General features: G+C 35.1%; 1 pseudogene; it reads left to right on the plus strand.

Annotated features, from left to right (window-relative positions):
* Window positions 1-7,396: 7,396 nt before the first annotated feature.
* Window positions 7,397-7,471, plus strand: LOC139960729 (U2 spliceosomal RNA; annotated as a pseudogene).
* Window positions 7,472-12,527: the final 5,056 nt, after the last annotated feature.

The raw sequence follows: 12,527 nt of genomic DNA on the forward strand, positions 1-12,527 counted from the left end.
AGCAATTGAAATGTACATTACAGTTTGTTTGTGACATGTGCGTGCGTGCATGTGCGTGACATGTGCGTGCTCACATGGTAATTTTCCTGATTGTTTATTCCTGCTCGTACACATCTATTTATTCATTACATTCAATGAAACCTTTAAATGGAACAGCTCCTTCTAATTTCAAGTCTAAAACTTTGAAGTTTCTCAGATAATTTCATTGAATTAAGTTGTCAGGAGCCGTAGTTCTTTGCTTAAATTTCTTCTCATTTGTTAAGTGTTCCCTGTGGCTAACTGGCAAGTGATAAGCGACAGTATATATAGTAGTATCAGCTGCAGACGAATCCCAGAAAGTTCTGTCTTTTTTAGAAAGTCCCCAAAAGGCCCGAAGGAGAAAGATGCTGATTGATTAAAGTTGCAAATGCAAACACTTTTGTAAATTTGTTTGTGCTAGAAAACTATACTTGCCCTATCTTCACTACTCAATGGCTCCACTACCCACTGGCCATAGATTTCTGATGTACGTTGGATATGCTGTCCACTGGTTGCAGTATATTGTCCAATGACTAAATTGTTCACAGGTTAAGTTCATAGGTTACACTGTTCAATGGCTACATTGTTCCTATGACTATAGTTTCCAATGGCTAAATTATTCACTGGTTACACTGCCCAATAGTTACATTGTTCAAGGACTATATTGTCCAAAAGCTAAATTTTTCACAGGTTATGTTCACAGGCTACACTGTTCAATTCTACATTGTTCAATGACTATAGTGTTCAATGGCTAATTGTTCACTGGTTACACTGTCCAAGAGCTACAATGTCTAAGGACTATATTGTCCAATGGCTAAATTGTTCACAGGTTATGTTCATAGGTTACACTGGTCAATGGCTACATTGTTCAATGACTATAGTGTTCAATGGCTAAATTTTTCACTGGTTACACTGTCCAAGAGCTACATTGTTCAAGGACTATATTGTTCAATGGCTAAATTATCCACAGGTTATATTCACAGGTTACACATTTCCATGGCTCTCCGGGCTCTCAATCCCCCTATATCTCTACATTGGTAACTGGCTATACGCAGGCTGTTCGATTGATGCACTGTTCATTGGCGATCAAAACATTTTTTCACAAGGCAATGACTTCGACCCAAATTTCTCTCAAATAGGACAATGAATAATCAATGGTGGTTTACGAGGACTAAGTCTTTTATTAAGATTCTGATGAGCGTTTAATTTAATTTCACGTATACGTTACCTCGATATGTATTGCCTCTAAACATATCCTACATTATCCTATATGTATGTATAGATAAACACCGTCTTACGAGGGTTGTTTATAATCAAATTTCCATACGATTTATCGGTTCCACAGACACTGAGTTTGTCTCTTCAACTCTAAATTATGTAATGTGTATATTGAGGTAACCCATATCCCTTATAAGTAACTGTCGATGCGGTTTTATCTTGTAGTTTAAACACTTTGGTTTGTTGAATGATATATATATATATATATATTCGAAATATACATATAAATATATATATATCTTTATTCGAAATATACATATAAATATATATATATATCTATATTCGAAATATACATATAAATATATATATAGGCCTATATAGACTGCATAAGATTCAGAACGCGGCTGCTCGAATTGTTCACAGGGCGACTATACTGCTATTTCTCCAATACTGAAAGATCTTGCAGCTCGAGCTGCATTGGTTACCTATAAATATACGCATAGATTATAAAAACACCATTTTGGCCTTCCCATGCTACTAAATTTAATACCCTTGGTCACTTATGTGATATCTTGCATCATCAAACTAAAACTAGGCCTTCTAGATCACAATATCTCAAACGACTTAATGATCCAGTGTCTCGTTTGAAAACGATGGGGAACCGCAGCGGAATCGTAGATATTGGGTCTCTAAACTCACTTGATTAGTTTCAGCATCATCTTAATACTAATCTTTCATCACATTGTTATTAGATGATTTGTTTTCATCATTACATGTAAAGCAAATTGAGCGACTTTTATTGGAGTCTGCGCTATAGGATCAACATCATCACCATCTTCGTCATCATCACCATCATCGTCATCATCATCATCATCATCATCATCATCATCATCATAATCATCATAATCATCATCATCATCATCATCATCATCATCATCATCATCATCATCATCATCATCATCATCATCATCATCATCATCATCATCATCATCATCATCATCATCATCATCATCATCATCATCATCATCATCACCATCATCATCATCATCATCATCATCATCATCATCATCATCATCATCATCATCATCATCACCATCACCATCATCATCATTACCATCATCATCATTATTAATATTATTGCTATTAACATTATTATCATTATAAACTTTACTGTGGGAGGCTATACTAAATTAACTTTTTTAAGTGCTTTTCTAACTGAAGTCACTGCTTATTAACAGCTCCATAATCAAACTGTCATTTTGACTCGGAAAACATAACAGGTTTACATAAGCATGATCAACGGAGTTGACTGTGGAGAGCCCCTGGAGATAACGCTACGGCTTATCTAGCACACGAGAAAAGTAACACCTTGAGTTATTCTAAACTGTAGCTATAGCCAAGTGCCAAGCATCGTATCACGCTTTAACACCATTCAGTCCAAGCCCGAGAGTTCATCGTCATTCGCTGTGATCGCTCTTGCATAAACTAATTTGTAAATAACAACCGGTATAACGACTATGTCTGATGGGTTATAGAATACACTTTATAATAGAAGAAACAAAGGGCCTTAATCTGTATTTATATATGTATAAATAACATTCTTGAAAGTGTTATAGGAAAACGCGGGATGAGATGGGGGGGGGGGGTGGGAACAAGCACGATATTATTTACAAATTTTAGCTTAGTATATTAGTTGGCGTCACTCAACATGTTATGCTTTATTAGAAATTGTAAATAACATTCGCTCCCAACTGGATAATGGTAACAATTTACTAGGGCTTTATTTAGACTTGAAGAAAGCATTTGACACAGTTGACCATTTTATTATCTCGAAGAAGCTGTTAAACTATCCGTGGTAATATTCTGTCAAGTTTAGCTATGCAACAGAAAACAATATACTTTTGTTAAATAATACTTATTCGCATTATATAAATGTCACCGCCGGCGTACCACAAGGTACTGTTTTGGGACCTCTATACTTTGTTTTGCTTATTATTTTAAATGGCATTCAATATGCTGTAACCAACGAATAAACTCGTCTCTTCGCTGACGATTCAAACGTCTTCAAATCTATAACAAAGACTGTGCAAAATTACTTGAAATGGTCATTAATTGAAACTCTAAGCCCAACTTAAAATTTGATTTGAGTCAAACATTGAACTTACTCTGCACATTGGAAGAACTACTTAACAAGATCTGTCATGCTAGTAAATATAATAAACATGTATGCTGAGAGCTGTTGCTTTAAAGGTACCAAAATTAGCAAATCACCTTTCACGAAGTATACTTAGGTCTGACCATTTGACGAGGATTTTAACGTCTGCTGTTATCATGGAAAAGATTCTTGAGACTACGTAATCGACCTGCCTTAATTGGTCGTAAAATGACCTCTTTTTACCTCCATGGTCACTGCAACGCCTGCCGCATATATTTTCTTGTATGAGGGTCTTCGTGTGAACTCTGTATGATTAACTATACACTTTTAACATATTTCCACACAGTGTTTACACAAAGAGCCTAATGGTGTTAAGAAGCTATGCAGGCTAATTGTAGAGCTTGCAGGTCAATTTATGACCTTGTCAGGTCGATTACGTCATAACAAAACTTTCCTAGCTGTATAGCGTGGTATAATTGGAGCCAATAAAGCAGATCTTTAACGTGTCGAAGCAGCATATGAATGAATAACGTTAATCACTGGTATATCTTCTATTACATACGTGGGATTCTCAATACAGATTTATTGGTCGTTTGTTTATTCTAGGCTTTATTGTGCTATTGAAGTTTATAACACATCCTGTGTTACTGTCCTAACACCTCTCCGGACTATATACAAAAGAGATTACTCAACTTGCTGCTCACAAAGAAACCCAAACGGTATACGGCTGATCAGTTTTAGTTGGGTCACAACATTTTTTTTAAAAATCAAAGCTATACACATGTATTGTATATATGGGAATAATGGTATTTAAAGGATGTGAAGACTCGCGCACAAAGAAACGTCTCATGCCGGTAATCTGACCTAGTTTCGAATGAGGTGTAACAGAAGTGTTAGACACCACCATCGATCCCAGAAAATACATACACCGCTTGCTACCGTCGGTAATTAGACACTAGTGTACAGCCAATACATACAGCTACGGTCAATACCCACAACACAGTGTACATAGCAGCGTGGACATCTCAGGTCTAGATAAAAGATCAAAAGGTATCACGTTTCATTACTGTCTGCATTTTGTGGCGACAAGAAGAAAACGTCATTTGCAAGCACGAAAAGTTAACTTTTTCAGAGCGCGGCACGTCTTAAAACTGCATGTACATGGTAAACGAGTTTTCCAGAATTATTGTTATTTTATAATATTTGGCACAACCTTTCACCTGATGTACGATCGACCGCTTCACTTCATTCTTTTCAAAATAATCTTAAATCTTTTCTTAATAATCAGTTATCATTTCTAAGTCCTAGATGTTCAATCTAACTGCGCACTTACCCTGACAAATTACTTTATTTTTTATTTATTCTCTTTGATATTATCTTTCTATTTGCCTCTTTTCGTTTCACGGTCACGAGCTTTGATGATAAGTATTGTTTTTCTAGTGTCCATCGTAGCCTATGTTATATAAATTAATTCTTTGTTAAAACTACTTTTATCAGTGAATCATGTACATATGAGAAATTAATTGATTTGAATATCGAAAGATAGATATACATATATATATATTTATATACACACATATATATATATATATATATATATATATATAAATATATATATATATACATATCAAAACAGTTTCAATTCCTGCTACTCCTTGTCACTTTCGGTGATCATGCACTGAAGAAGAGCTAGTTTTGCTCGAAAGCTCTGCAAAAACCAAACATTGGCTGTTTTACTTCCAATCACTTACCTAATTCAATTATTGTATCTCACTCGAGATCCAGCCTTTCTCTAAATGCAGCATAGTTGTTTAACAGTTTTTCCGTTATTCCTATATACATATATATATATATATATATATATATATATATATATATATATATATATATATATATATATATATATATATATATATATATATATATATATATATATATATATATATATATATATATATATATATATATATATATATATATATATATATATATATATATATATATATATATATATATATATATATATATATATATATATATATTGGAGAGGGAGTCACGTTTCTCCACCTATATGAACTCCCGTATGATTTGTATTGGACAGACTACGAATTCAATTCCGCCTAAAGAGCCTTAGAACGTGTTCTTGTGTTCTTGCTCGCCTGATTATTCCCCACTCGATGTCCCATGGGTATAACACCTGCCTTATTAACATTGCAAAAATTCAAGGTCGCCGTATAGGGTTAATTCAAACTGCCAAAAAAAAATATTCAGTATATATAAAATAAAAAAATGTTTTATGATATTACATTTCCATTGAAATATAATATTTTGTTAACTTACAGTTCAGTGTGAACTCAAGTGATTGAGAAGTTAGGCTGTATCCGCTGTTAATATCAAAACGGTCGTTAATGAATAAAACAACATAACACTTATTATTTAATAACAGATAACTGATGTAGACCTGGAATTAATTATAAGTTACATGAGTGGAACGTCATAATTCCGAAACGGTTGTGTACGTTCAAGTACGTTGATCACGGTAGAAATTATGAACAGTGGAGTGGCTGTTATTGAGCTTCTGGTCATTTTATAGTAAGGTTACGAACCTACGTTCTTGATCATTGATAATCACAGTGGCGTAGGAAGGTACTTTTGAGTGGGGGGCTGAAGACTGATGGCCGGCCTGGGGGAGGGGTCTAAGGGGAGGGGGTGTCCCCCTCCCGTTTGGAATTTTTTTTGCATTTCCAGGTGGCCTCAGATGCAATTTGGTGCAATATAGCACACTTCAACCCACCCACTCCATTTTGTATATAATTTTGCATTTTCACCTGGCCTTAGATGCAATTTGGTGCTCCAAATGAGATTTTATTCTCATTTGGAAATGAAAAGGGGTTTTCTGACTTGCGAAGCGGGGGGCGGAATGATACTTCCGCCCCTCCATGTTTTTCACTGGGGGGGCTGGCGCCCCCCCTCCAGCCACCCGGTTCCTACGCCCTTGGATAATCAATGATTGAAGGCAACCTACTCCGTGTTATACATTTCACAGAGAGCCACGAAGCTAGTATATTATTCATGCTGCCGAGACTGCCACGTATGGGACGCAAAAAGGGCCACGATATTATATGTCGCTGCACCAAAACATTCGTCGTTTGTATCTACATTATACGTCGTTGTTCTCAAAAATATATGTCGCTGTACCTATATGATAGATCGGTGTTCTAAAGAAATACGCCGCCACAAGACATAGTTTTCTGCTAAGGTATAAATGCACTGATTCGACTCAGTTGCAGTGTTGCGTTGATTTTGAGCGTTCCGATCCTACACGTACGACGTACCATATACATATACCGTACGGCGACGTGTGAAAGCCCACCCGACGATATGCCGTATACCATTGGTGCATCCAGACACGCCTACAACTAAGTTCCGTATTTGCATACGAGCGCCTTAGATACGGGCCTGAGCAACACACCATCATTTCTGTTAACAGCAGCGACGTGTGTTTTCAGTATACAGCGACATCTTCTTTAGTTACGACGACGACGTATATTTTAGGACGTAGCATTCCCATCTGAGAAATTAGTACAGCCTTCTGCGACATTTGACCTTTTCATGAAATGCTAAGAATTGTGAAATCTCTCCATTCAACTGCACCGTAAATTTAATTATAGCAGCTAACAATGTTTCATTAAGAAGGGGAAAACTAAAGCAATTCCTACTTAACACAAACAGAAATACCAAATCTAATAACGTTCCCTCACAATATCAAAACAGAGATCAACATCAACATTGAAATCAATATCAACATCGACACAACAATCAACAACACTGAAAGCACCATCAACACAGAAATCACTGTCAACACAGAGATCAACATCAAAGCAGGTATCAACATCAACGCAAATATCAAAATAAACGGCGAAATTGCTAGCAACATTTCTCAGAAATACCAAATCCACCAACGTAGTAACATCGACACAGCAATTCGGGTATAGGTCAAGACACATCTCTTCTCGGCCTTTTGGCTAAGATCATGTGTAGTATCTGTTCCCTTTCGAGTGGAATGGTGATGCACACCTGAGGCTGACGATGATCACACAGTCACAGTCCCGATGCAAGGGGACTGGGATTCAGAGCGGATCAGTCGTTCGGTAGTTTGGTTTTCGTGCCCAGGTTCTTTCCTGGGTGACTTGTCTTAAAAAGTAGACACACTGGACGCTCGCCTTCCATCTTATGACTGAGTAGAACCCCAAACAAGTGCACATTGAAACAGACCGCACAATATCGTTTGACGGTTCCCTCTTAAACATTATATTACAGAGATCAACATCAACACAATGTCATATTCAACGCAGACTTGTGTATACAAATAAAATTGTGGCCTCTATCCTATTATGGAAATATTATATGCCCGTAAGCTTTTCTATTTGTTACTGTATTTGTTAGCTTTAGAGGGAGTTTGGCGTTCTTTGAAAATGACTATGAACTTTTACTAAAGAATCTTAAAATGTTAATTGCGGTCGAATAATTTTACGTAACGTACCAAATAACGTTTGCATAAGAAGCCGAAGGCCAAATTGAAAATTTCTTTCCTTCTTTCCTCTTAAATGATAAAACGTCCTCTTTTATAACAAATTCTGACACTTCTTAGTCCTTGTGAAAATTGATTCTGTCTTGCATGTCATCTCTCATTTTCCATATTGACATTTTATCTTCATTGATTTTGACATGACAAAATTATAAAATATAAAATAAATTTCTACATTACCTAACACACTCTTTTTTTTTTGTCGTAATTTGTATTCGAAATGTCACTTTACGATCATCTAGGCTCGACGGTGTCAATATCACTTCAACACAATTCAAAGGTACTCAAATCAAACTCCGACAGGATTATTGCGTGTTTTTTCCCCCATCCGCAAGTTCCGCAACAGTTTCTCTTAATTTCTACTATAAAACCACAGCATAACTAAAATACTTATCTTAATTAGAGTGGACAAGGGCACATGCAAACGGTTGATAACCTCATGTAAAATCCTGTGTTAAAGAGTCTCTTTGTGTATCGATTTCACAATTTTGCCAAAGATGGAATGTACTATACAGAAACAAAAATCTTTTGCTCAAATTAAGACATTCTCCTACAGTTTTCTCTTACTATAGTTAAAGTCTAGTAAGCGAGTAAATAATGAATTTGATTCGATTCTCGTTATTTCGGCGACAAGAAATTATATAATATTATACATTATTACACACTATTATACATTATATATATATATATATATATATATATATATATATATATATATATATATATATATAAATATAAATATATATATATATATATATAAATATAAAAATTATAAATATATAAATATATATATATATATATATATATACATCTATATAAATATATATAAATATAAATATAAATATATATATACTTATATATATATATACATCTATATATATATATATATTTATATTTTTATATATATATATATATATAATGTATATATATATAAATATATATATATATAAATATATATATATATATATATATATATAAATATATATATATATATATATATAGATGTATATATATATATATAAGTATATATATATTTATATATATTTATATAGATGTATATATATATATATATATTTATATATTTAGATTTATATATATATATATATATATATATATATATATAGGCCTATATATATTATAGTTGATCACAAGCCAGTCAAAAGGAAAGCACTTTCATCTTTGTAACCTAAGATGTCAATTTCATATCTTTTACTCTTAAGCCGTCATGTAGAGTCGCCAGGGGTCTGAATATTCCTTGGTGACAAAAACGATCTTGACAGTCGTCCTAAAATAACAGCCACTTTAAAAGGAACGTTAGAATCGAGCTTTCTACAAGATGACATTTAAGATTGTAGCTTAATGAATTTCGAAAAGTAGGGTACATAATTATTTATATATATATATATATATATATATATATATATATATATATATATATATATATATATATATATATATATATATATATATATATATATATATATTTATGCTTACCATGCAAGGTTCGTATATTGTGATATACTGCTATACGATAACAACAAAAAAGAGAAGCGAAAGCTAAATTCCAGGAAAGATAGAATAACGAATATTTGAATATTTGTTTGCTTTCAGACTGATAGTGACGTCAATAATGGTTGCCAATTAAGCCTCTATGAAGTTAGTCTTGACGATTGTCAACTTGCAGTTGTTTGTGTGATATGTATATAATATGTAGGCATTTTAATTATGTAAATTGCGCGAGGCCACTTAACACGAGTTTCAGTATAGGCTATGATAATCCGTTCTCTAATTACAAAAACGACTTATCATATATATCGATGTTCATATAGGAGTTGGATACCCCACATGTAAATTGGTTTACAAATACATTAGTTCAGGCGTATTTAATAAATAAGATATCCCTTTATAAAGGTGTATCGATTATTTTAAGTTCAACAAATTAAAGTTTTCCACGCAAATAAATTCCGAAAATATAACGGGGCGGATCTTTGTGGTGTAATTGTGTCCATCCCTGCCCCCCCCCCCCCTCAACACAACCATTCTCAGCTAATTTCTAGCTTCAGAATGCACAATTTTACGTGGATTATGTTTTTATGTATCCCCCATTCTAGATCCTTCTACCCCGGAATCATCTACGATCTCATTGTCATAACCCCCCCTTCTTTTTTTTTTTGCCTTAGTAAACTCCCGGACTGCGGAGTCCTGTGTAAAGCTATCGGACACAATGCAACTTTTAGGAGACGCCATCTTGATTAATTCATACACCGATACATCAAAGGGTAAATCTTCACCAAAAAAGGTGCTTTTTTGCCTTGATGGCTTTATACTCGTGTCCTTGGGTAATTTTGGAATTGAAGGTAGAATTGAACTTGTACTCATTCACTAGTGCTCATACCAAAGGGAAATGGTACCCGTGCTCGTAATCAGGCTGCTGTACACGTAATACCAGCCTGCTCATGGTATTTATTAAAACAATGCTCCCTCCTTCAGTTTTATAGCAAGTTAAAAAAATACTGGAGCAAAGAGACTGTATCCGTAATTTTGATTTGACTATTTCCTTTAAACTTTCAAAAAATGTATCCACTCACTCTCTTGGTCATCTTCTAATCGTCTAAAAATGAAACTTATAAAGAAAAACAAAAACATCAATTGAATCAGCTTCTGTTTATAAACTTACCGCTTCGCATGGCCCCACTCAACAGATCTGAGAGAGAGATGATTAACCTCTCGCTGAAGGGACAACTTTGGGTGAACCCCATGAGGAAGCAAACTGTCAAGAGGCATCGCTTATTCAGTGAGATTCATTTGATTAACTTTGACTTTGTGATGCAGCTGACTGAAGAAGTAGCTGAATGGATTTTAGGAGCAACATTATATAGAAGCCCCCAGTACCCGCCCGCCCGCCCGCCCCTCCCACCCCCCCCCTCGCCTATACCCCCCCCCCTCAGACAAAAAATATGCTCGTGTCCAAGCTTCTGGGACTATTTGCCTATGACTCTTTAAACTTTATCGAGGCATGAGGTATGATGAATGGTATCTAATTTAACCCATCTTAACATTGGTGAACCATTAGGTGAGATGGAGTATACATTTGAAAACTTTAAAGATAAACGTTGGGCAGAATTTTAGTTTTGATATGTAATATTTCAAGGACAGAAAACAAAATTGAGTGCTTGTAAAACGTTTCTACAAATATCTCGGTTCTCACGATATGCCTATACAATATTCACCTCTCAAAAATATTCGAAATCTCTGGAATGATCCTTTAAGGCTAAATTTGACGATGACGTCGGCTTCTCGGTGCAGGCCCATATAAATGTAAATATTAATGTAAATATTAATATTAATCTGCGTCTGTTTGATAAATTCTGAATAAACCAACTAAAACATGTTCTTTAACTTTATATAGACAACAAGGAGCACCTTTGAACATGACATGATAACAATACTTATACTTTGCAAATTGTATGTATTAACTTGTAAATAAGTCATTTGAGGATATGTGTCTTATATTTCCCCGTTGAATTTTGTGTCAGTTGTATCTGAGGAACTGACCTAATAGTCGGTGTATTAGAGTAGTTCATTTGAGTACGGTAATCATCCGTAAATCTAAGGGTTTCACTTTCCTCCTTTCCCGAACCCTCCCCCACCCTCCGTCCCATCCTCGGCCCGTGCACACACACACACCCTGAAAGGGTGGTAAGTTTTAAACATTAAGATTCATAGTGGCAGATATTATAGCTTGGTCAACGATTAGTCGTAAACACAAAGCCAAGAAAAGTAGTTATAGCTTCTTCTTTTTCATTAGTGGCAGAACACCCTTCATTAGCAAACGCCCTATCATAGCAAACGCCCTCTACAGGGTGAATCGGTGAGCATGTGACTTCGATATAAGTATATAACCGTATCTTGAGCGTATCAGCTCAATCAGTTATGTCGCCTAATATCTGATGTTCAATTCGACCCGGATGAGATTCGAATTGGACCCAGAACCGGTCAGGATTCAATACTATGTTAAGACGTGTTATTTAAAGGGTGTGAAGACTCGCGCACAAAGAAACATCTCATGCCGGTAATCTGACCTAGTTTTGAATGAGGTGTAACAGAAGTGTTAGACACCACCATCGATCCCAGAAAATACACACACAGCTTGCTACCGTCGGTAATTAGACACTAGTGTACAGTCAATACATACAGCTACGGTCAATACCCACAACCTAGTGTACATAGCAGCGTGGACATCTCAGGTCTAGATAAAAGATAACAAGGTATCTCGTTTCATTACTGTCTGCATTTTGTAGCGACAAGAAGAAAACATCATAAGCAACTGAAAGTCAACTTTTTCAGAGCGCGGCACGCGGTTTGGAGCGATTCTTCAATGCCTTTAATCTATATGTAGGTGAATATTTCTTGTTGACGTGGTAGATCTCCTTGGGTGCGTGTGTGTTTGGGGGGGGGGGTCCGTTTTGTTAATAATATCGGTCACTAATAACGGTCATAATTAAACAACGTCAAAAATGTTAGAAAATGATCGAGTTTTGCCTTGTT

This window comes from Apostichopus japonicus, chromosome 19, assembly GCF_037975245.1.
Source record: "Apostichopus japonicus isolate 1M-3 chromosome 19, ASM3797524v1, whole genome shotgun sequence".
Taxonomy (NCBI): Eukaryota; Metazoa; Echinodermata; class Holothuroidea; order Aspidochirotida; family Stichopodidae; genus Apostichopus; species Apostichopus japonicus.